General features: G+C 34.8%; 1 long non-coding RNA gene across 2 annotated transcripts in view; it reads right to left on the bottom strand.

Moving 5' to 3' along the window:
* The window catches only part of LOC141377512 (uncharacterized), a 53,566-nt gene that overhangs the window by 22,719 nt on the left and 5,425 nt on the right, over nucleotides 1-25,422 (bottom strand). For both annotated transcript variants that reach the window (XR_012389731.1, XR_012389730.1), the window contains exon 2: nucleotides 24,348-24,471. This is a non-coding gene — a long non-coding RNA (uncharacterized lncRNA). The remainder of the gene's footprint in view (nucleotides 1-24,347; nucleotides 24,472-25,422) is intronic.

Below are 25,422 nucleotides of genomic sequence, written 5' to 3'. Positions count from 1 at the left end.
TGCAACATGAACACAAGAACATTAAGATGAAAACACAACAACATTAAGATGAAAACACAACAACATTAGGATGAAAACACAACAACATTAAGATGAAAACACAACAACATTAAGATAAAAATGCTGCAACATTAAGATGAAAACACAACATCAAGATAAAAATGCAGCAACATTAAGATGAAAACACAACAACATTAAGATGAAAACACAACAACATTAAGATAAAAATGCTGCAACATTAAGATGAAAACACAACATCAAGATAAAAATGCAGCAACATTAAGATGAAAATACTACAACATTAAGATAAAAATGCTGCAACATTAAGATGAAAACACAACGACATTAAGATAAAAATGCTGCAACATTAAGATAAAAACACAACAACATTAAGATAAAAATGCAGCAACATTAAGATGAAAACACAACAACATTAAGTTAAAAACGCTGCAACACTAAGATGAATCATGCTGCAACACTAAGATGAAAAGCGCTGCAACTTTAAAATCACAACACAACGGAAATGCTCCTGACCACTAGGTGGCAGATAACGGGCAGTCGTGTGCCCATCTTAAGAGTTTTAGTTCAAAAGTTTCGTTTCATTTCGGACGTTGCTCTTGGTAGCAATCATGTATTGCCCATTTTGCGGGGCTTCACTTGACAGTTGCCCGTCATTCTGCAGCAAATGTGGAAAAAACATAACGTTTCTGAAAGGCAAAGTTCCTGATGGAAATGAGCCCAGCACCAGTGGAGGTAAGTTACAATGCTGTATTGTTTGTAGGGTCCTATAAATTTCATAAATCGTATCTGACATGAAATCAAATAACGCGGTTTGTCACGGAATTTTCTTATTTTTTGATGAATATATTAAAATAGCGTTGTAACGTTACACCTCGTCAAAGCACGATCCCGAGGATTTATGTTAATTGGACATGCTGTTTGATTTCTAAAGAATGTTTTATTCTTTTTAATATTTAATGCAGATTTTCGTTAGCTGATTAATGTGACATACAATAGATTTTTATGACAATGTTTCTGAAGCAGGAAAAACAGAAACAAGTTCTGTGGATTGCTTCATGAAGTACTATTGATGTTTAATTTTATAAAAACATTAAGATTTCCCAGAATATCAAATCTTAAAGTAATAAAAATCCTCATTCACAACTTGATTTAAATTTAATGTTACTAACTTACATTTAGAACTTCTTGTGGAATTTTTCGAGGTAATAATCATTGTTTTGGTCTGTTTAATCAGAAGAAGTAATCGGTGTTCCACTGCCACCTAGTGGTTGGGAGCATTTCCGTTGTGTTACGTTTTTAGTGTTGCAGAATTTTTCATCTTACGCCTGTTTCACACCGCAAGCGTCAGCGGCGCGTGAGCAGAGCGTGAGCAGCGCGTATGTCGAGCAGTAGCAGCACGCAGGCGTTTGCCTTTCACACCAGCTGCGTCTGCAGCGCGGAGGTCTTCGGCAGCTGCTGCTGAGATCAACCTATCTCTGTCTATTCTATCTAGTTACCCCTCTATATACAAATACACTTTTTAAACTTTTCATCTGTACCAAGGCCCCTCCTATGCTGTTTCATTAACCTGCAAATGTTTATTTAACAAATTTTATAGATCAAATAGTACTGTATGCTTCTAAAGCTAACTTATATGAGAATTGTCTACAGTCAGAAGACAATCGCCTGTGATATCATGTCATTTGTTTTTTGATTATCAGGTTGCTGTAGACCTAGTTATAATCATATTTATACAATATAGTTATAATGATATTTATACATGATCAAACTAGTGTTAATTTCTCCGCTTCAGTGATGTCCAGCGGCAGAATAACAGCTCGTTAATTCATGCTCGTGCAGATGATGAGACGGACAAAAGTAATTAATGCATGCCATTCTTTTACTTATTTTCGTGTTGTCAGATTCACAGTGCAAACAGCTCCCGGTAGGAATAATTCGAGTGAACATAAAACAAAGCCGATTAAAACTTTCTTGCTCTGCTCAGCTGCACAGAACACAGCGAGCTCACATAATCCAGCATGCGTGTCGCACTACACTACCCACAATACACTTCGCTATGGACTACAAATCCCGTAAATATTCCATTTCCCCTCTCCTACAACACTAGTGTGCAACTTAAGCAAAACTGATACTTAAATTGTTTTACATTTGGTTTTGTAGTTCGGGCCTAAATAAATGTTTGTTGCCGTTTTAAATCGTTTTAAGTTCATTTGAATGACTATATATAAACCATTTGACATTATTAACGTATTTATTGGGTAAAATTGTTAGTTTTTACTGTCATTCAATGTGTTTTGGTCATTCTCAATGCACTGTCACTTTAATTGAGCGTGAGCAGCGCGTCAAAAATAGACCCAGCGCCGAAACTATCGCTGCACTGCTGCTTCGGCGACGCTCACGCCTCGCTCTGACGCGCTGCTGCTGCGTGCGGTATGAAAGCTCTAATCTGTTAACATGGACGCCGAAAACACACGCGCTGCTCACGCTCTGCTCACGCGCCGCTGACGCTTGCGGTGTGAAACAGGCGTTAGTGTTGCAGCATTTTTCATCTTACGCCTGTTTCACACCGCAAGCGTCAGCGGCGCGTGAGCAGAGCGTGAGCAGCGCGTGTGTTTTCGGCGTCCATGTTAACAGATTAGAGCTTTCATACCGCACGCAGCAGCAGCGCGTCAGAGCGAGGCGTGAGCGTCGCCGAAGCAGCAGTGCAGCGATAGTTTCGGCGCTGGGTCTATTTTTGACGCGCTGCTCACGCTCAATTAAAGTGACAGTGCATTGACAACGACCAAAACACATTAAATGACAGTAAAAAGTAGCAATTTTACCCAATAAATGCATTAATAATGTCAAATGGTTTATATATAGTCATTCAAATTCACTTAAAACGATTTAAAACGGCAACAAACATTTATTTAGGTCCGAACTACAAAACCTAATGTAAAACAATTTTAGTATCAGTTGCACGCTAGTGTTTCAGGAGAGGGGAAATAGAATATTTACGGGATTTGTAGTCCATGGCGAAGTGTATTGTGGGTAGTGTAGTTCGACACGCATGCTGGATGATGTGAGCTCGCTGTGTTCTGTGCAGCGGAGCAGAGGAAGAAAGTTTTAATCGGCTTTGTTTTATGTTCACTCGAGTTATTCCTACCGGGAGCTGTTTGCACAAATTGCACTCTGAATCTGACAACACGAAAATAAGTAAAAGAATGGCATGCATTAATTACTTTTGTCCGTCTCATCATCTGCACGAGCATGAATTAACGAGCTGTTATTCTGCCGCTGGACATCACTGAAGCGGAGAAATTAACACTAGTTTGATCATGTATAAATATCATTATAACTATATTGTATAAATATGATTATAACTAGGTCTACAGCAACCTGATAATCAAAAAACAAATGACATGATATCACAGGTGATTGTCTTCTGACTGTAGACACTTCTCATATAAGTTAGCTTTAGAAGCATACAGTACTATTTGATCTATAAAATTTGTAAAATAAATATTTGCAGGTTAACGAAACAGCATAGGTGGGGCCTTGGTGCAGATGAAAAGTTTAAAAAGTGTATTTGTATATAGAGAGACATGGGTAACTAGATAGAATAGACAGAGATAGGTTGATCTCAGCAGCAGCTGCCGAAGAACTGCGCGCTGCAGACGCAGCTGGTGTGAAAGGCAAACGCCTGCGTGCTGCTACTGCTCGACAAACGCGCTGCTCACGCTCTGCTCACGCGCCGCTGACGCTTGCGGTGTGAAACAGGCGTTAGTGTTGCAGCATTTTTCATCTTAGTGTTGCAGCATTTTTCATCTTAGTGTTGCAGCATTTTTCATCTTAGTGTTGCAGCATTTTTCATCTTAGTGTTGCAGCGTTTTCATCTTAGTGTTGCAGCATTTTTCATCTTAGTGTTGCAGCATTTTTCATCTTAGTGTTGCAGCATTTTTCATCTTAGTGTTGCAGCATTTTTCATCTTAGTGTTGCAGCATTTTTCATCTTAGTGTTGCAGCATTTTTCATCTTAGTGTTGCAGCATTTTTCATCTTAGTGTTGCAGCATTTTTCATCTTAGTGTTGCAGCATTTTTCATCTTAGTGTTGCAGCATTTTTCATCTTAGTGTTGCAGCATTTTTCATCTTAGTGTTGCTGCATTTTTCATCTTAGTGTTGCAGCATTTTTCATCTTAGTGTTGCAGCATTTTCATCTTAATGTTGTTGTGTTTTGCACTACTGGGCCACCGTAGATATGGCCTTCTTATTGCTCCAAATATTGCATTGCATATTGTTCCCTACACAGTTTAGTTACAACCCTAATTAAACACACCCGATCAAAGTAATTGATTCCTTCATTCTTGTTTGAAACCAGTGGCGTAGCGGATGGGCCCGCAAGGCACGCACCGCGGGGGCGTCCCGCGTGATTAGGGGGCCCCACGTCGTCGCGATTTTCAATAATTGAAAATCCAGGAACCGCAATAATCAAACTCTTGGGAACAACTGTGGACGGAACCAAAGTTCACAGGTCTGTGTTTTCTGAACACCTCTCAAGCGGTGGACTACTTCATTCTGATTGCTTGCCGCCGCTGTTTCTCGCCGCCGGTTCTCGTTAAAAAATGAATGACTTCTGGCTACTTTGACGCTCTCGCCGCTTTCGGTTTGTGATCGCTCCTCAGTTTGTGAAGGATTCCCCCCGTTGTCGCTCTACTCCGCCTCCTTTCCCCGCTCCACAATTTGTGACATAGATATATGCACTAGATATTGTATAGGGACCCTGAACATGCGCCAATAGCGCTGCCACATTGGTACAGTGCTCCCAGGACAAATGTCATTCAACCGCACTAGTCAAGACAGTGTTATTAAGTGAAGATGCGGGACTTTAGCGTTGTCTACAAGTGTAGTAACGAGCAAACAAAGCACAAAGGCAGAACATTTCATAGGTAAGATTAAGTTTTTTACGTTTTTGTATGTTCTGAAATTTGTGCTAATCAGGTAGCGTTATTGATGATAATACAGTCACTTTCTGCATTCAGCATAAGACAAAGTAGCTTCAATTCGCACTAAATACTCGGCTTATGCTAGTTTTGTTGAATAAAATCAGCAAACAATGCAAAAGAAATATGACAACGAGATGCTGCGGTACCAGAAACTGGTATTATTGTCAGAGAAGAGAAGTGAAAGCAGGAGAGGAGGTGAGTTTCAGGACACGAATTAGATCAAATTTAACAGGGAGGGTGAATAGTACATTTCTGTACACACAAACACAAGCTTTTTGTCAGCAATGCCCAGGCGATCAGAGATCCATCAATGTAGAAAAGTGATGTAAAATTATAATTTTTATTATTAAAAAAAAAATACTAACATCCAGAAAAACTCCCGATCATAGATATATGTGTATATCTCTGCCCTATCTCTGTATTATTTGATGTATATTTGTTAGCAATGTTGTTCATGACATGAAATGTACATGTCTTTTAAGCATAAATAAGCCTAAGCCTGAAGCCATCTATTAACTTATATAAGCCAATAAAATACATACTCTTCTAGCAGTAGTTTCTTTCTGTATGTTAACTGTAAGTTAATCTAAACAATCAAGTAAAACTACAGAGATTTTTACTGAAATGGCTAATAAAAGAAAATTGCTATGGTGTACTACAGTAGGCATGTGTCAGTATAAGACACGGTATGATAACCTTGGATAAAATATCAGTTTCAACAAAAGTTTTCTCCCCCCATATACAATATATAAGTTCATGAATTGGAATAACAGTTGTATTTGTGATGCAGCTTAACAAAAAGTTAAAACAGACATGCAGAGATCTAGATTAAATGGTATGGTTGCTTCAGCAATTGCATTTTATTCTCCTTTCCAATCTTTCCAATCCAATCTCCTTTCCTTAGCCAGTTGATTAGTTATTGTAGGTTTTATTGATAATTGCATCAAATGAAATAATCACATATTTGTTTGTGATTAGTTCTTTATTATTAATGTAAATTCAGTTCCAACTGAGGCAGACAGACAGACATACAAATAGACAGACACATACAGGTAGACAGACAGTCAAACAGACAGGCAGGCAGACAGACAGACAGACAGTGATCCTGCCACAAATGCTTGTTCTAGGTAACAGAAGTGGTGTTGAGTTGACTTTTTCATTAGTGCTGAGTTGAATGAGCATAATAATGACAGGCCCCAGGGCTCTGCCTGCCCGCAAGCCTAATCACTCAACTGCCACCAGCCACACTGTTTCCCCCTGCGTAATTAAAACAGAGTCGGAACAGAACCGTAAAGCAACACTAGCCTTCCACTCCCTAATGAGACACTCAACTGCCTGGTGTGTGCATTAAACATTCAACTCTGTCTGAAAAAAATAAAAATAAATGAGAAAATAAGTGAGAGACCGTTTTTACATTTTTTTAAAGGCAGGATAAAAACCTCTAATTGTAGGTAGCAAAAACATTTTATTAAAACTGTTAAAAATTAGTCTTGGTTCATTAGATTATCAGCATATATATATATATATATATATATATATATATATATATATATATATATATATATATATATATATATATATATATATATATATATATATGCTGATATATTTATATATTTAATTTAAATATCATTATGAATATCAGTATAAAAATTCCTGAAAAACAGTGCACCTCCATAATACCCAAACATATTCTGAATAAAAAGCATAATTGACCAAAGATCTGCCACAGCACATGCCTACAGTATATTCATGCTGTACACTAATAAGAATGCTATTTATACTTTACCATTTCCTGCTAGGGCAGTTCATTCCGCTGTGGCGACCCCAGATTAATAGAAAGGAACTAAGCCGAAAAAGAAAATGAATTAATGAATATTTACTGCTATATAAGAATATCTGAAGAGTTTAGATGCAAAAACTTCTAAGTGCCGTCTGAAATTTTCCTCTGAAAGGAGGATTTTTACAGGTTCCTGTGTATACAGTATGTGTATATGTAAGTAATATCACTTTTATGGCAGAGAATAAGTTATTTTCCTGGTCTGTCAATTTCATTCTTTATCTTGCCGGCTTAGTCCCTTTATTAATCTGGGGTCACCACAGCGGAATGAACCGCCAACTTATCCAGCAAGTTTTTACGCAGCGGATGCCGTTCCAGCCGCAACCCTTCTCTGGAAAAGGTCAATCAATTTTTGAATCTGAACTTTTTATTTCTTATTTGTCTTAGCCAAATCAGTCAGAAAATATCAAATGATTTTGTGTGAAACCTCTTTTGGTTTATCTGATTTCTTTGTTAAGGGAACCAAATTGTTGAAGGATTTACCCGATAGCCTAAAATTTGTATGTTTTAGTAGTCTACCTGAAATTGGTTGAAAACTAAACAGCTGTATTTGCACAAATAGTTTACTAGTAACTTGATGATCATGCTGACCTTGCTTTTGTATTATACCAATTTTATGTGAAAAATTTTAATGTTTATGGGCTCTATTTTAATGATCTAGGTGCAAAGTCTAAAGTGAATGGTACAAAAGCATTAAGGGTGTCAGAATCCACTTTTGCTATTTTAAGGACGGAAAAAAAAAATCACAGTGCATGGTCTAACAGGGTTGTGCTTATTTTTTTTTAATGAGTTCTATGTGTGTTTGAGAATAACATGCATTAAAAAAAGTCTCATCTCCCATTTCCATTAAGAGTCAGTTGCATCACGCCATGGTACATTTGCTATTTATATGAACTTTGTAAGTGGAAAAACTGAATGCTTCACTAGTAAGAAAACAGTTAAACAAACCATCTGAAGCGTAAGAATAAAGTAAGAGCCTCCTCCATTTGGCCACTTTACCTTTTAGTTTCTTAACTTTTAGTCTTTTACGTGTTGCATGCACTCCACTGAAGCCATCCATTAGCTTAATATTTAATTTCGTTTGTTAAGCACAAAGATTTGTTTTAAAACTATTTCTAAATTTACTTCTAATTTCCAGCAAACAAATAAATGAACAATAATAACAAAGTGTGGTTAAAAAATCAATTATCCTATTCTTATGCCGCATATGGTTACGTATACATCTCCAAAATCCGACAGGTGGACAAATCTAAACTTGTTTTTATAATATATATATTTACAAACACACACACACACACACACACACACACACACACACACACACACACACACACACACACACTGTATATACACACACACACACACAAACACACATATATATATATATATATATATATATATATATATATATATATATATATATATATATACATATATATATATATACATACATATATATATATATATTTATATATATATATTTATATACACACACACACACACACACACACACACACACACACACACACACACACACACACACACACACACACACACATATGTATGTATGTATATATGTATGTATATATGTATGTATGTATGTATGTATGTATATATATATATATATATATATATATATATATATATATATATATATATATATATATATACACACACACACACACACACACACACACACATATAATAAATAATACTGCTAATAAAAACATTACAAAAGCAAATTGTCATGAGTAAACTGAAAAAGCACCCCATGATAAGGCCTGGAGGTAGTGGTTTTTATATTTATATAAAAAATAATTATTTTTGTAATATTTCAATCCTTTAATTCTTTTTCATTTGTAAAGATATTTGTGCATTGCTGTACATCCTGCGTGTTTTACGCACTGTGTAAGCGTTGATGCACAACTAATGCACTCTGTGCTGGATTTTATTGCAGTCTATTTTAGTTCCTCAAAATTGCAACGCCCCAACAATGCACCTTAATGCACCTCCTTTCTAGACTGCAACACCCATGAGTCCACAAAGCGGTGCAAATGGATTTGCTATTTAAACAACGTGGGACAAAACAGGAAAAAAATGGTTGCCTTGGTCTGAAAATAGCAACAAATTGCACCAAACATGTATGGAACCTTATTGCACCAGGTGTATGATAGAGCCCAATATGTTTTTATTGTGTTTTAATGTTTAGAATAGTGTATACTGTATATATCTATTATATTTTCAATGTAGGTCAGGGTTCCCATGGACAGGTGTTGAAAATTAGCAAGTCTGCTAAAACAAATGCACTTGGTTTTGTAGTGTAATTGTGATATCCATGCCAAAATAAATAAATAAATAAATAAAATATGCAAAATCTAACAATGTAGTTTTGTTAAAAAGATTTAACAAACTGATAACCAAGCACTACTGACAACTTATAGCGAATAGTAACTAGACTGACTGTGTAATGAATTCTTTTAAAAATGTATAGGCTTTTAAACAGTTCTCCTAATAGTGTTTAGTAACTGATAGCACAGTGGACAGACAGAGGTCTGCTTGCCTTCAGCTGAGTTTCTGAATACAGACTTCAGCTGCAGTTTTACTGAACTGGAGAACAAGAGATTTTCCCTGTTGCCATAGCAACACAACAGCAAGCTTTCTTCTTTTACTAAAAGTGCATAACCTCGTGTTTTTATTGTTCTGAGGTGGAGGAGGCCAATTAAGAGACCCTCATTTAAAACAGTGTGCTTTCTCTTTACTTGATTGGTGTTCTAACCTTAATTGACTTGAAGGGCTCCTAAGGTGTCTTTAATCACTGTATTTATCAGTTCACCATAATTCCTGAAAAAAATAAAATAGTTTTGAGCAATTTTCATTTAAAAAAAGACTGTGAAGTTTGGTTACCGCACTGCATTTGCCAAGCACTTTAAAGTGCAGATTTAATGACATGCTTGTCTGGAGCTGCTAATAATGTCTTAAAGCATGGGGGGCTGTGTATTTATGGCAAGACACTGCAGGTGAAAAATGAACTAATAGTTTTCATAATTTTGCTAGTTGATTGAATACATTAAAATTCACACCTTTTGTATTGCAATAGTATCTTTAAAGGTGCTATGTGTGAGTTTTTGACGATTCTAAAGCATTAAAATAGCCTAATATCTGTGCAGATTTTTAAAAAACATGCTAAGTGAACATTCTTGTTTATCCTGAAGACAATGCTATGTCTGATATTCTGCTTTGAAAATACGAGTTAGGTGTCGCAATGTCTGTCTTTGATTTGGTCTATTTAATCCGCCTAATGCCAGTTTAACCAATTATATTTTAACACCCCGAGTTGTCTTGTTGAAAAACAACATATTTGATTCATTCATTCAGAAAGACTCTCAAAGCATGTGCTCATTACCCAAATGCAACCTCCGGTGGACATTATCAGTCTCCGAAATAAGACGCGGATTCAGAGTTCCACATGAGGTTATTAATTAGCAAATAATGTAAATATTATGAACGTAAACATTAGGTGAGCAGGTTTGTAACCCTGTGTCCTAACAACACGTTACAAGATGAGATTTGCAGTGATAGGCAATTTGGCTGTTTGCACCACACAAAACTTGACGGAAATTTAAATACAGCCATTCAAAAGCACAGAGCATGCACTCATTCACTAAATGGTAAGGTTTACAATTTAATTCAAACATATTAAACCTCTTTAACATTATAAAATGTACATGCTGAATCATGTGTTGGTTTTAAATCACATTTCTAAAGTTTAATTTCAAACTGTTCATTTTATTTTCAAGATCTGAGGTAAACTATCTGCTGCTGTTTTCATTAGTATGGCAATAAATGTGATGTAAAATGGCATTCAAACTCACATTATTAGCATTTAACACTGAATAAAGCACATGAGGTGTACCTGAGGAGATAAATGCATACCTGTCAAGTCAACCCTCTGCTTTTTCCCAATGTTATGATCCTGCACATCTGAAGTAGCTGCACGTTCAGGACTGTATGTAGAAGACCACATTTATAGGACCCTGTTTTTTTTTGTTTGGCAGTGCCACCTACCGTATTGGGTGATATAGTGAAACTGCATTTCTAAAACCATAATTTTGTAACAGCGCCACCTGCTGAATTGGATTAAATAGTATAAACTTCAGTTTCAGGACTGCCTTTCCAGCAGGCCCGGATTGGTTAATCGGGAGGACCGGGAGAATTCCCGGTGAGCCGGTCAATTTTTTTGGCCGCGAGGGCAGGTGTTTCTTGCTTCACTCTCAGCAGTAGCACTTTTTTTCATTTATTTATTCATTTGACCATAGTCTCACTCTTTTTACTCATTATTTTGCTGCAGCTACGCTCTGTTTATTTATTTTCTCGCAGCCCCTTGAGCAAAATGCAGCCTGCAGGTTAATGATGATGTAACTATCATTCGACCCCAAACAGCGGCAGCTTAATGAATATAAGAATACAAATAATTTATATTGTTGAATATCACACCTGCTCAATGAAAATCAGATGATTCACTACATTAATAAATCTCATATAACTTGATCAGAAATCGAAAAAGGGGAGAAAAAGATTAAGCCATCAATAGAAAGTAATACTATGGTTAAAAGAGTCTACACTCCAGCTTAACAGCGCTGTTGTCGTCCAATGGTCAGCAAGTTATGCTACGAAGCCGCCGACCTGAGTTCGAACCTTACATTATTAATTCTTCTTCTTATTATTGTTTTTTTTTCATTTTTTTATTGTTAAGACATATAATACTGTTAGGGTTATTGAAGATTTGAAGTTTTAAAGCTGCTGGTTTCTTGAAAAAGACGTGATAGTGCCATTAGAAACTATCTGTCTGTTAAATTCTGCTACTTCACTGAAACAGAGAACAATGTTGGTTTAACATAAATATCAGTAACAAAAAAATTCTCTGAGCATTGTACAAAATTTTATTCCTATTTTAACCTGTAATGACCTGCTCAGCATCATCCAAAAACAAATTCCTTAACACCAGGGCATGTATGATGGCCTATGAAAAAAAAAATAATTTAAATATGGATTAATATACCACCACTGAACAGCAAATCATTAAACACAGGTTCATAAATGATTTGCATCCAGCATGCAGTTTATATACAGTAGATTTTGCCAGTGCCTTATTCAGTCTGGTATACCTGTGGGAAAAAAGACGGATAAGCTGCACTTCACCATATGTGCTATTACTGTAACTCAAGAATAGAGCTAGCATTTGTAGCTGTATTTATACACTGCTTATCAATGTCTATTAATGTAGAGTTAATGATAAACAAACAATAAATTAATAATTTAACTATTTGTAAATGCTTAATAATTTATTCATAGTATGCAGCCATTATTGTTACCTTACAGATTGAGATAATCTCAATGGAAAATTCCTTTAGTTTATTTTCTTTTCTACAATGAATGAGCCTAAGCAAATCCAATTATATTGGCCATCACTTCATATTGGCCAGGTAAAATAGTTCTACCTTATAAACATTTATATACAGTGACAAACAATGAGACATATGGTAAAAGCCTGTAGAATAAGCCTTACTATAAAAACAGCAAAACATCTCATTCTTCACTACAAAATCAGGCTAATAACACATATTGTGGGGCAAACAGGCAGTCAGCACAGTTTTTAATGCGCTTACGTGATAAAAGAATGAGTAGAGAAAGTTTTCACACTAATAAAATATAGGGAAATCTGAAACATTTCAATATGCTTTTAACTTGGTTCAATTAATGTGCACGTTAAGTCGACAAGCCATTAAATCAACATTAATCCATAGCCACAAATTAAGAATGTCGTATAATTTATTAAAACTAGAAAACAAATTCTAGAAAATTAATTTATAATTATCAGCTTTCACTTTAGCTGTGTAAACCTCCTCATACTTATTATATTATACTCTTCCTCTGAAAAAAAATTCTAAAGAGTTGTCCCAGACTCTTGAAAGTTAGGTAATTTTGCGGGCTAATCAGGCATTTCTGCATAAAAGTTGCACAATTTAAAACAGTAAGAGTACAAAATAAACACATGCTTTAACAGTTTAAAATAAAACGTAACATAATAGAAAACCGGTTCTTACACTTTGCTTGCCATCCACATCATCAATCTTATTAGAGCATCTATAATCCACACCGTTAGGTGACGTTGTCACAAAAAAAGGGTCGTACAGATGTGGTACTAACAATGCAGTTCAGTGCAGCCACTCAAGTTGTGCAGGAACACCCTTCTCATTGTTTTCTGGGATTCTCCCGTACTTTACAATCGTATTCTGCTATCATCCCCTATAGGTATTTTGCCTGTATTCTTAATCTTTCCATGTAGGGCGGCAAGAAACATCAAAGAGCCAAACCTCCCTATATGCAACCCATACCATCGAACCACCAGGGGGCAATCTGTTCTGTGCTTTCATTTTATTTAGGCATGAAAACAATTTGAAATAAATATAAAAAAAGACGAGAATCCCTTCCTTTCCATTACAGGCGCCTTCGTCCCTCCTATGCAATCCTTAACACAGTCAGTTCATATAGTAATCAGACACGCTCCCAAGTGCTAAACAGACGCGTGTAATGAAAATGCTAAATGAGAGATTCATTCACTACTCTTTAATAAGAATGTTTAAATTATACAAGGAAGAAAAGTTAACGAGATTTGATAACTTGTTTCAATTTATTTATAAAAGCTATTATATTTAATAGGCTAAACTTTCATTTATTTCAGCTTTTTCTAATGTATGTGTGCTATTATATCATTTGTAAAGAATAATAATAATAATAATAATAATAATAAACAAAAACATATTATTGACAGTTTCAATTGTTTATTTACAACAAAACATCTCCAGATGACCAGATTTAGTAATTTAGTAATATCCCTTATTTTCACATCCCAATGTTTACATGAATCATTAGCCCCTGTCACACATACAGACCTTTCCAGAAAATTACCAGCAACTTTCTGGAAAGGTCTGCATGTGTGAACAGGCCCTTTTTGAAATACGGGTAAATTTGTTCTGGCTATTTTCCGGAAAGAGAAGTTGTAACATAACCGGTAATTTGTCATATTGCTGCGCTGTGTGAATGCAGAAGGAAGATGCCGGAAAGAGCGCGTGTACGTCTAGAACACACTGACATAAGACGTCTACTTTAGCCAATCAGAACACTCAGACTCATTCACGTCTGAGCGGTTTATAGAGATAAAAAGCCTTTGAATATTTTTCCAGATACATTTAGCTGCTAGACGTTAGTCAGATAACGTTTCTATGTTCCTTCTTAATGCCAACTGTGTAAATAATTATCAAAACGATGCTTATGACAAGCCATTGATTGTTTACCTTCAAGCTCTGCTTCCAGTAGGTTGATGCTTCGCGTGTGCCCGTGAAGCAGCTGGTGAGTGCCAGCACGCACACATAACATGTAACGTTACATCTTGACATGCGAAAAATGTTTCTCTATATGTTTTTATCCAAGTTGTTAACAATACTTTGTAATAGAAGGAAAATATTCAACGCATACCATTGCTTTTATACAGAACATGATTTAAATCAGCCCGGTCCTCAACTGGCAACCTGCGCTTGCGTTTGTTTTGATCCAGGAATGCAATACTAGGTGAACCACTGGGTTCAACCAACTTAAATACTGCACCTTTAAATATGCAAATAAGTCATTATTTGATTAAATGTGCTCTAATATGTATACATTTTCTGCACACAAACAGAAAAGGTTTTTACAAAAAAAAAAAAATCTACAATCTCCTTTTATCACTCCATAGTTAAAAAAATACTGCAAAATGGCCAAGCAAATATACATTTCTGCAATTTCTTGTTTGAACATGTTCCTTCAGAATACTGATATGTATACAAATGTGTATTTTAGTGTATGCAAATACTCCTGAAGTGATTTGTCACTCAGCGCAGGAAAGAAAAACAAACATTTTGTGCTTTTAAAAATGTGTATTGCAATTGAAACATGCAGGCACACATTGGCAAAGTGTGATAAAAGAAACACTTAAGTGTATTTTCTTCCACCAGACTGAGAAAAGCCAAAATCGTAACATTGACAGGTGCATGAAAACAGTGTTTTTTTCCAACAGTGTCCTGCCTTAAAAGGAACAAAATACTAAAAATGTTGAACGAATACACATAATGCATAGAAAGAGCCGCTGACCTACATGAGTGCTAGTTTACATGCAGCTAATCATGAATGGCACAGCAATTTTGTCACAGGCTGGATTGGCACTGATGATGTCGGCAGCTTGCCTAAGATTGATTAGACACATCAAGGGAGCCACTGTTCCAGAGGGAGCGAGACGGAGAGAAATATGGATTTGTCTCCATGCTTATACCTCTTCATTTGTTTCCATTACAGCCCCTGTCTATGAGCGCCCCGAACAACAGTCGCCCGACATCGGCTCTCACTGAAGTTTCTGCTGCACATTTAATATTTGTTCCTTCTAAGCTGGGTTAAAGAGCTGATTAATGAATATCATATTTAATAGATGCCCAGCTAGTCAAAATAGTTGCACTGAGGATGGGCTGTAATGAGATACTCAACGTAATGTTTGGATTTTAAATGGATTGGTTTTTACACTACATTGACCATGTTTTACATGCCTTTAATTTTTGACAAAAATTTGTGCCTGTGGTGAATTTTTTTCTTTAAAAAAATTAATAAATTATATCACATTTCCCAGCAGTATCAAAGTGAAACTTCTAAAGTTGCACTAAAAAGTGATACTCAGAAACTTATATATTTAACTGTTGATCATAAATTTATTTTATTAATTTGAAAATCAGCGACCACAATGTTAGTGCTAAAAACAAATCACCTAAACCTGACAACCAAGACTAGTATTGTCAATGTAAAAAAAATAACTTGCTGAACTAGTCATTGTAATTCTTTGCATGTTTTGTTACCAAATTGAGCAAAAAACAAAAACAAACAAACCAAAAAGAACCCAAAATATACATTCTGTACCTTGATTTTTTAAAATAATAAATAAATAAATACAAAAATAAATCAAATTAATTAATTAAAAAAAAGAAAACAAGAATAGGTCAAAATTAGTTCGATTATACTAATCTAAATTATGTGATACGCTCTCACCTTCTTTGCGTGGGTTTCCTCCTGGTGCTCCGGTTTCCCTCACAGTCCAAAGACATGCGTTATTGGTGAATTGAATAAACTAAATTGGCTTTAGTGTACGTGTGTGAATGCAAGTGTGTTTCCCAATGTTGGGTTGCGGCTGAAAGGGCATCCGTTGCGTAAAACATATACTGGATAAATTGGCGGTTCATTCTGCTGTGGCAACCCCAGATTAATAAAAGGACAAAATTGAAAAGAAAATGAATGAATGAATGAATGAATGAAATTGCGTTATATATAATAGCCCAGATTATGGTAACACTTTACTATGAGGGTCCATTAGTAGCTACAGTATGTACTAACATAAATAAATAATGGACAATAGGCTTATAAACAATGTTTATTACAGACACAGTATTTATTCATCTTTGTTAATGGTTTAAATGGTTGAAAATACAGCTCTTACTGTTAACTCACAGTGCATTAACCAATGTTAACAAGCTCAAGCTTGGATTTAATAGTAAATGTTGAGCTATGATTAATAAATGCTGGTATAAATATTAAAATCTTATGCTACCGTGGTCATGGCATTTTATTAGCATTCAATTTTTAATAAACATGCAATCTGTTCACTACTGTATAATGTTGCAAAGCAACATCTAAATGTTGTGTATTTTTATATTACCCAGACACCACAGCATTTAATCTATCTACATAGCTTGACTTTATCAAATTCGACAAAGTAGGCTACTGTATATTGATTAAATTACTAAAAGCTTAAATGTGTGAAAAACAGAATTCATATGGCCCACTATGTTAAATATAGGATAAGAGAGAATGTGCAGACACCTGACAAGATAAATAATCTTGCTACTGCGCATATGTGAGCATCTTTATTTGAAGCAGGGTTGACATGCAACATGCTGTCAAAATGAGAGCACCATGAGAAGTTCTCTTACACTGAAAAAGAGTGTTCTTTTTTGTTTAGGTGCTCGTCAGTGAAATGCATAAACCGTGTAAAATACAAAAAAAGGCATGTTGACAGGTTTAAAGAGTATACACAAGCACAAAGGAAATGCGACTGAGTTCCTAATAATTCTGAAAGAGTCAAAGCTGAGCCAGATATGGTGTCTTTCTTGCTCAACAGATATAAATTGATAGTCAAACACTTCCAGTGCTGTGTTGTATTTTATCTTAAGTTAATACAAATGCATTTTATTATTATTAAAAGAGTTGCTCAATTAACTTTGTAAATGACAGTAGCTATATTTTCTTATTATTAACAAATGAAGAGTTTAGATGCAAAAACCTCTAAATGGCGTCTAAAATGTTCTTCTTTAATGAACATTTTTATCAGGCTCCTTTGTGAGGGATCAGAAATGTCACTTTTATGGCAAAGAATAAGTCATGTTAATGGTTTTTAAAGAAAAATAAATCAACAAACAAAAGAGGCTAAGAAAAATGTTCATTTTTATTTGAAATTTCTGATGGCACTTAGAGGATTTTGTATCTAAACTCTTCAAATGTGAAAAGAAAAACGAGTGAAGTAAAACTGATATTTCATTTAAAATTCGTCTATACCTATACCTCATGTGCAAAACATTTACAAAGAAAATGTGCCAAAATGAGGTTAAGGTTTTCACATTAAAGGAATCCTGAATCCTAAAGAATCCCTAAAACTAATTTTGCAACATATTCATTAAGATGACATTCATACATGCATTATTTAATAATAATAATAATAATAATAATAGTTATAATGTATTTGATAATATAAATAATATAGAAATACTAATTATAATAATAAATGTAATTTGTTTGAGGGATTTTTTTGCACATTCTTTGATGTACTGTACATATTTTCCTGAACTGTGAATCCAGACTGCACTGTAGTTATTTTTTAACCTGGTCAGTAAATAAGCATTTAATTTCTTCCCCAGACAATTAATTAATAGCAAATGAGCTCATTTAGACACATAAAACCCATGCAATGAGCAGATCAGATAAATATAATTGACATCAACTGTACATTTCCTTGTCAGTTTTGTGGCTTTGTTAATGTCATGGTGTTCCAGTTAACCTCTCATGTTTGTCGTGATTAATCTGTTTCATAAGTAGTTGAACACATGCTAACAATGCCAAAGTTGTGGGTTTGATTCCCAGGGAGCATACATACTGTTAACACACTTCATACTGTGAATGCACCATAAAGAAGGTCTGCAAAGTGCATCAATGTAATCAAATGTAATGGTAAATTACTTGGAAGGGGACCAAATTAAAGGCATACTATATTTATCTTAGTAAAGCTGCCTTAGAAGAACAACATCTTTTTATGATTTAAAAAAGCTGCATATGCTTTGCATTATGAATAATATTGTGTCTGTTACTGCTACTAACATTTGTAGACCATACCAATGAAAATGTTAACACATACATTTAAAAAGCTAATGTAAAATTAAATCATTAATTTTATCATTAACTTTTGCTCAATTTAGTGTTTTCAGATATTGCAGTGCATTTATGATGAGTTTATATCTTAAACTTACTACATTGAGCAATCTGTGAACTGTTATATTATATTATATTATATTATATTATATTATATTATATTATATTATATTATATTATATTATATTATATTATATTATATGTGAATTTTTCACATGTAGTTTATAGCTGTTTAAGATTTATTTACACATTTGAATTTCATTGTGGGACTTAAATCTCCAGTCCAAAGTTTTTTGATGTTGAAAAGTTAAACAAAGTAAAATTTTATGTTATTCATATTAATTATGGTATAAAAACCATTCAATGATGATTTACAGTTTCTCAAAATAGCAACGCGCCAAAACACGATGGCTTTTTTAGACCAGAACGCCTATGGGTGCACATTTGAGCGCAAATGCATTTGCTATTCAAACAGTGTGGCGCAACACCTCAAAATGACCCTTGAGCCAAGCTTAAAGTAGCAAAAGACTATTGCGCCGCGCCTTGCGCCACATTGCGCCGGGTGTATGATAGGGCCCTTAGTTCCTTTGGATTCTGTCAAGACATTCCTTTGTGCTTTAATTATTTTTTTTATAGAGAGCGTTGTTACAATTTCCATTTCTTGTTGGTTCCATTCTATTATATACAGAATAGAAACTGCCTACAAAATGTTGTTACAATGTGTTCTAGGATTATTGGATTGCCATTTAGATCTCTTCCATTCAAATGTGATCAATGTGTTTTAGGTTAGCAAGCAAGATTATTAAGGACCTTTCACACATTCTCCATTCATAATTTGAGTTGCTCCCTCTGGACGACGGTTTCGTTGTACTGGGCGTAGAACTCAGAGAAGGAGAGCCACTTTTATTCCTAAAGCTATTTTGCTTCTAAATGACAAAAGTAACATTCAAATTGTAACAATTTTCAGTACCCATTTTGGATATTTTTAATCAACATATACTGTACTTGTTTTTATTTATGGTTGGTATTGTAATTTATTTGTTTGTACTGTATATCGTGTTTGTATGTAAATAATATTTTCTTTTGGTGCTGCTCCATATGACTTGAATTACCCCAAGGGGATAAATAGTTTTTTTTTTTTAATTTGAATTGAATTGACATGGGATATTGCTTGAAACTAGTAAAAAAATGTAATTAAAAGTAATATTATTAATTATTAATATTAAAAGTAATAAAGATTTTTCAAAACTTGGGAGTAGAGATCAAGGCGAGGCAGTGGCGCAGTAGGTAGTGCTGTCGCCTCACAGCAAGAAGGTCGCTGGTTCGAACCTCAGCTCAGTTGGCGTTTCTGTGTGGAGTTTGTATGTTCTCCCTGCCTTCACGTGGGTTTCCTCCGGGTGCTCCGGTTTCCCCCACAGTCCAAAGACATAAGCTACAGGTGAATTGGGTGGGCTAAATTGTCCATAGTGTATGAGTGTGTGTGTGAATGAGTGTGTGGATGTTTCCCAGAGATGGGTTGCAGCTGGAAGGGCATCCGCTGCGTAAAAACTTGCTGGATAAGTTGGTGGTTCATTCCGCTGTGGCGACCCCGGATTAATAAAGGGACTAAACCGACAAGAAAATGAATGAATGGAGTAGAGATCAAGGTCCCATGACCCATTATGAGGCAATGGCAATATTAATTAATGTTTTTTTTTCTTTTGGTGTTTAGGGAACACATCGTTTGATGTTAGTTGTGAACTTGTAGTATTTTATAGAAACCCACAAATTAGACTTGAGAATTAATAATAAATAAATTATTGAATTATTAATTTAAAGAATAAATTGAATTATTAATTTAAAGAATAAATTATTATTATTATTATTATTATTATTATTATTATTATTATTATTATTATTATTATTATTATTATTATTATCATAATAATACCAAATGACTGCATATTAAAATTTGGAACTGATAACAGTTCAGCTGCAGAAGATCTCTTTGAATGCCGAGGAGAGGACCAGTGAAGAAGATCAGAGAGGTAATCGGGTGCCAGGTTGTGAAGAGCTTTGTAAGTTAATAAAAGAATTCTATATTGTACACAATAAAGAACAGGAGGCAGTGCAAGTACAAGAGAATTATATGATATATGATATGTGTTCAGAAGGACGCGAGCGGGTGACTAATAAGAATATTAAGAGTAATACTTTTTTTTTATACCCAAAACTGCAACAGAAAAAAAAGTCCTAGTGATTTGTATAATTCAAGCCAACAACTTTTAGTGTAAAAAACAACAACAACAACAACAACAACAACAACAACAACAACATATACAGTATAGCTAATACAAAGTGAATACATGTGGCTCCTGATGATAATTCATTACTGAATCTTATGAATTTAGATGATTACTGTGCAACAAAAAACTGAACATAATGTACATGATTTTTATCTTTAATCCACAGCCTCGACAAACAGCCTGGAGCCTATTCACAACAGTCTGGAGTGTAAACTTGCTGTTACACAATGACGTATGTGTGGATGCAAACTTACATATGAGTTGACACTGCCTGAGGGTGAGTAAATTAACATCCATTTTCTTGAGGTGAACTATCGTACAAGTTTTTATTTTTGCATCTCCAAATAACTTTTCAGTGAACAGTTCTTTAAATGTTTGTTTGTTTTTTCTAGTAAATGATATATTAACAAACTTAAAATGTTATTGTTTCCATTTTAACAGCTTTTGATGGAATGGTGGAAACGCCAACTTATCCAACATATGTTTTACACAGCAGATGCCCTTCCAGCTGCAACCCAGTACTGGGAAACACGCATACACACTCATTCACACACATACACTACTGCCAATTTAGTTTATATAGCACATGTCTGTGGGACTGTGGGGGAAACCGGAGCACCCAGAAGAAACAAAATGGGCTTTATTTTCCGAACTAATCTGGTGCGAGTTCACCAGGCTGATTGAAAAAACTGGTACAAAGAGTTTTGATTGAACTGATACCAGTCATTCATTAATCAGTCTCACATTTAGTCCATTATGTGCTTCAGAACGCAGACATATCGTCACCGCTCACAAATTTCACTGCGTGAGCCATCAAACTGAGAGTTGTTAAATGCTCTGTCTTTGTGTGGATAGCATCCCATTGAGTTGCTTTGATCCTGCTGCATGTGAATTATAGTAATCGCAAATCAAAAAAGCGCTCTCCACCAGCCAAATATTGACTGTGTTGCTCTCAGTGGTGAAGGACGGGATGTAATTGTGTCAGTCTTGCTTGTGCGTCTCAACAAGGGATGCGGTGAGTGACAGCTTAATACAGCCAACACTTCCATTGTCGTCAGATGAGCATTTGGAACAGTGATACAAAGCCGAGGCGGGACATGCTATTCACTGCGGGACACTTACCAGCGAATAAATACCCCACAATGGCATGCACTGTCCCCTGACAAACATCGACACTGATTCATAGCTGTTCTTGCCGGGCCAGAAGAAATTATTTCAGAATGTAATATGATATTCAGAGTCTTTGCCAGTTGTGATTTTGCATATTAGTTGTTGGACGTGTCTTAATAAGAGATCAATCAGACGCACTGAATTTAAACGCCAGTCACATTCATGAAGTAACAATATCCATTATATGATTTTTCCTGTCATGGAAAGTGAAAGGAGCATCAGATTTGGATCCAGAACCATCTGATGTTATTTCTGTATTATGAGTCACTTTTCTTTGCCAAATTTGATGAAATTCTGAACTCTGATTTCTGGTTTAGGACTGGAAAAATATTTTGTTTCATCATTAATAAGGCAGTCTCAGAATCTGCAATAGCGACTTGGTAGGTTGATCTGCGTTTCCAATAGGGCTGCACAATAATAGAAAAGTTTTTTATATTGCGATATTTTATTTTTCTGGGATTAAATATTGCAGCATGAATACATTTCACAAGGTTTGAATTTTTCTAATTGGTGTTTTTCTAGGGAAAATAACAGTATTCTGGTACAAAAAATGAATAATCACAATGCAAAAAAATAAAACAAAAATGTTTTTCTTACTTTGCTTTGTCTCGTTTCTAGCCCAAATATTAAAATAATAATAATAATAATAATAATAATTATTATTATTATTACACCAAGAAAAAAATATTGTTTAATTTTTACCATCAGAAATCAGTAAAAATTAAGATTTAAGACTTCAAAAACTTTTTACAATTTAAAACAATAAAGAAGGAATTTAAATAATTTACAATTTAATCAAATTTTTATTCATTTTACAAGCTAAATTATCTGCCAGTGGGGTAAGTGAAACAATAATTAATAATAAATGAAGTTGAAAATGTTTTATTTTTACATATATCAATCAAATTCCATAAAATTTTGTGGCTCTTGGTCAACTATATTTCAAACTTAACATTGTGTATCTTCGCAATGTGACGATTGTGGATGGCACATTGCAATATCAATGCTGAAACAATATATTGTGCAGCCCTAAATGTTGGAATTATTAACCAGGATCAACGTTTAACTCAAATAGAGTAAAATTGTTCACTCTATTTGAGTTAAATGTTGATCCTGGTTAATAATTCCAACATTTAGGGCTGCACAATATATTGTTTTAGCATTGATATTGCAATGTGCCATCCACAATCGTTTCAATATCTTTTTAAGGTCTAGAACTGAATAGGATTTTTGAACAATTTTTTAACCATTTGGGCACACTAAATTATAAAGTTTGTAACTTTAAAAAAAGTTAATTTTAATTATTTATACAATAAAGACCATAGACACCCAGGAAAATTAGGCGCAAGACATGTTTTGCTCGATTTGTTGCTGTTTTTAGACCAGCGCAACCCCAATTTTCATCTTTTACAACACAGTGTTTAAATAGCAAATCCATTTGCGCCACTTTGTGGACTCATGGGTGTGCTGGTCTATAAAGGATGTGTGTTAAGGAGAATTGTTGGACCGTTGCTGTTTTGAGAAACTGAAATAGACCAATCCGAGACTTAATCCTGTCGTAAATTCGACTTCTCATCAATTAGAAATGATCAGACCAGAGGTTTTGAATATCAGAAAATAGACTTTATTCTCCATAATAAAGCCAAGAAAGAGCAGAGCAGAGCACATAGCATTCTGAAGTCTCTCCTGGACACTACCTATCTCTGGTTCCTTCTTTCCAAAGTCTCTCCTGCTCCTTCTAAAGTTTCTGTGTGTTTCCAAAATCTTTATACAGGTTAATTGACACACCCTTAGGTGTCTCTTTTTAACTCTTGACCATTTTTGAATAGGTTTTTAGTCTAAGGGATCCTGCTATTCTTGGCTCTCAGCCCACTTGCTCATGTCAACAGAGATGTTACAGGTCTATGTCAGCAAAGTATAGATGCAACTTATGCAAAGGAACTAAGTGTTTACATACATGTACATTGTCATGATAGGATAATAATTTGATAATATGTTACTCATTCTAACTTCTAACACATATAGCTTCATACAAGTATTTAACATGTATAATCAGTGCTTTACATATTCAGTTATTCTACACAATCAGTCACTCATCCTTCTCCTAGTGTTGCTCCTGTGCAGGCATACTCATCTTACACAGACACATCACTGTATTTTTAACACACGCTGGCATGTTTGCTGCATACATTTTGAGAAGAGAAAATTAACTGCTTTACACTTAGAAAATACTTCACACAGAGAGAATAAAATCTTCTTCAATCCTCGCTGCAGATGGTCTGTTTAACTGTTTTCTTGCTAGTGAAGCATTCAGTTTTTCCACTTACATAGTCAAGTAGCAATGCACTATGGTGCGACACCACTGACTTTTAATTAAAAAATCATCAATAAATAACAGGCCTAATTTTACAAGTGAGTATTTTAGTAAATGGCAATCATTTTTATCCATATATTTAGCTTCTTTTACTTTTTGCACTACCGATGATGACTGCTTACCTCCGTGTGGACGGCTTTTCCGGTGTTACCAGTTTGCTCAGTAGCTTGACATGTATGCTGATGGACTTGAGATGTGGAGTGGAGTTGACCGCGACGACAGGGTTCGAATCCAGCAAAGAAAGTTCTAGAAACCAGGTAGAGCAAATCAAAAATGTAAAAAAATAATGCCCATAACAGCTTTTCTTTTCCTAGATTGTTTTTTAAAAAGGGAAAGGGGGGTGGGTGGGTCAGTAGGTCAGTCATTCAGTCGACAGCAAGCTGGCCTGGTCGGCTGAAGTATTTATTGTGCCCTCTGGTGGATGATTGAGAGAAATTTGAGATCATCAAAAAGTGTACACAGCGACCTCTGAATTTGTAAAGTTAAAAACTTAAGCAGACATACCTCCGGTTACCTATTTTACTATGGAGTCAATCTAGGGCCATATGTACTTGCAAAATAAAAGAAAGTTTAGCAAAAAATAAATAAATAAATAAATGCAAATCTCTAAAAATCGCAAAGCGAAAATAAATTTGAGAAATAAAAATAAAAATTTCAAACAAAAATAAAAAACTGCAAAGGGAAAATTAATTTTTGAAAAATAAAAATGAAATTTGCAAACAAAAAACTGTAAAAAAAAAAAAACTTGCAATAAAAAAAAAAATATATATATATAGATGCAAACCATTTTTATAGCGATGGTATAAAAAAAGTCTAGTTAATTGCAAAGCTCATTGTGATTTGCGTTTTAGTCGACAAAGAATTTGCGATGCTGTTTTCTTTTTTTACTTTACATTTCTGCGTGTTTCACTTTGTGGCCTTGATTTGACAAGGGGGCGGAATCAAGGAGGTGGTCTTACAGCCCAGTAGATCTGGGCTTGTCATAAACGCCCAAGTTCTTTTGTAATGTTTGGTTTTGAAAAGGCAATGCTTTAAGAAATGTTTAGCAAATATACATAGTTTTTTATTTAAATTGCACATACTTTAGTTTTTTTAAACTTTCTTTTATTTTGCAAGTATTTATGGCCCTAGATTGACTCCATATTTTACTGTCCCAAGAAAATGTTCAATAGGGTATGTATTGGCGATGAGCCTGGG

This window comes from Danio rerio, chromosome 14 (genome assembly GCF_049306965.1).
Source record: "Danio rerio strain Tuebingen ecotype United States chromosome 14, GRCz12tu, whole genome shotgun sequence".
Classification (NCBI taxonomy): domain Eukaryota; kingdom Metazoa; phylum Chordata; class Actinopteri; order Cypriniformes; family Danionidae; genus Danio; species Danio rerio.
The sequence above is the reverse complement of the archived record's forward strand: the minus strand, read 5'-3'. Positions and strand labels throughout refer to the sequence as shown.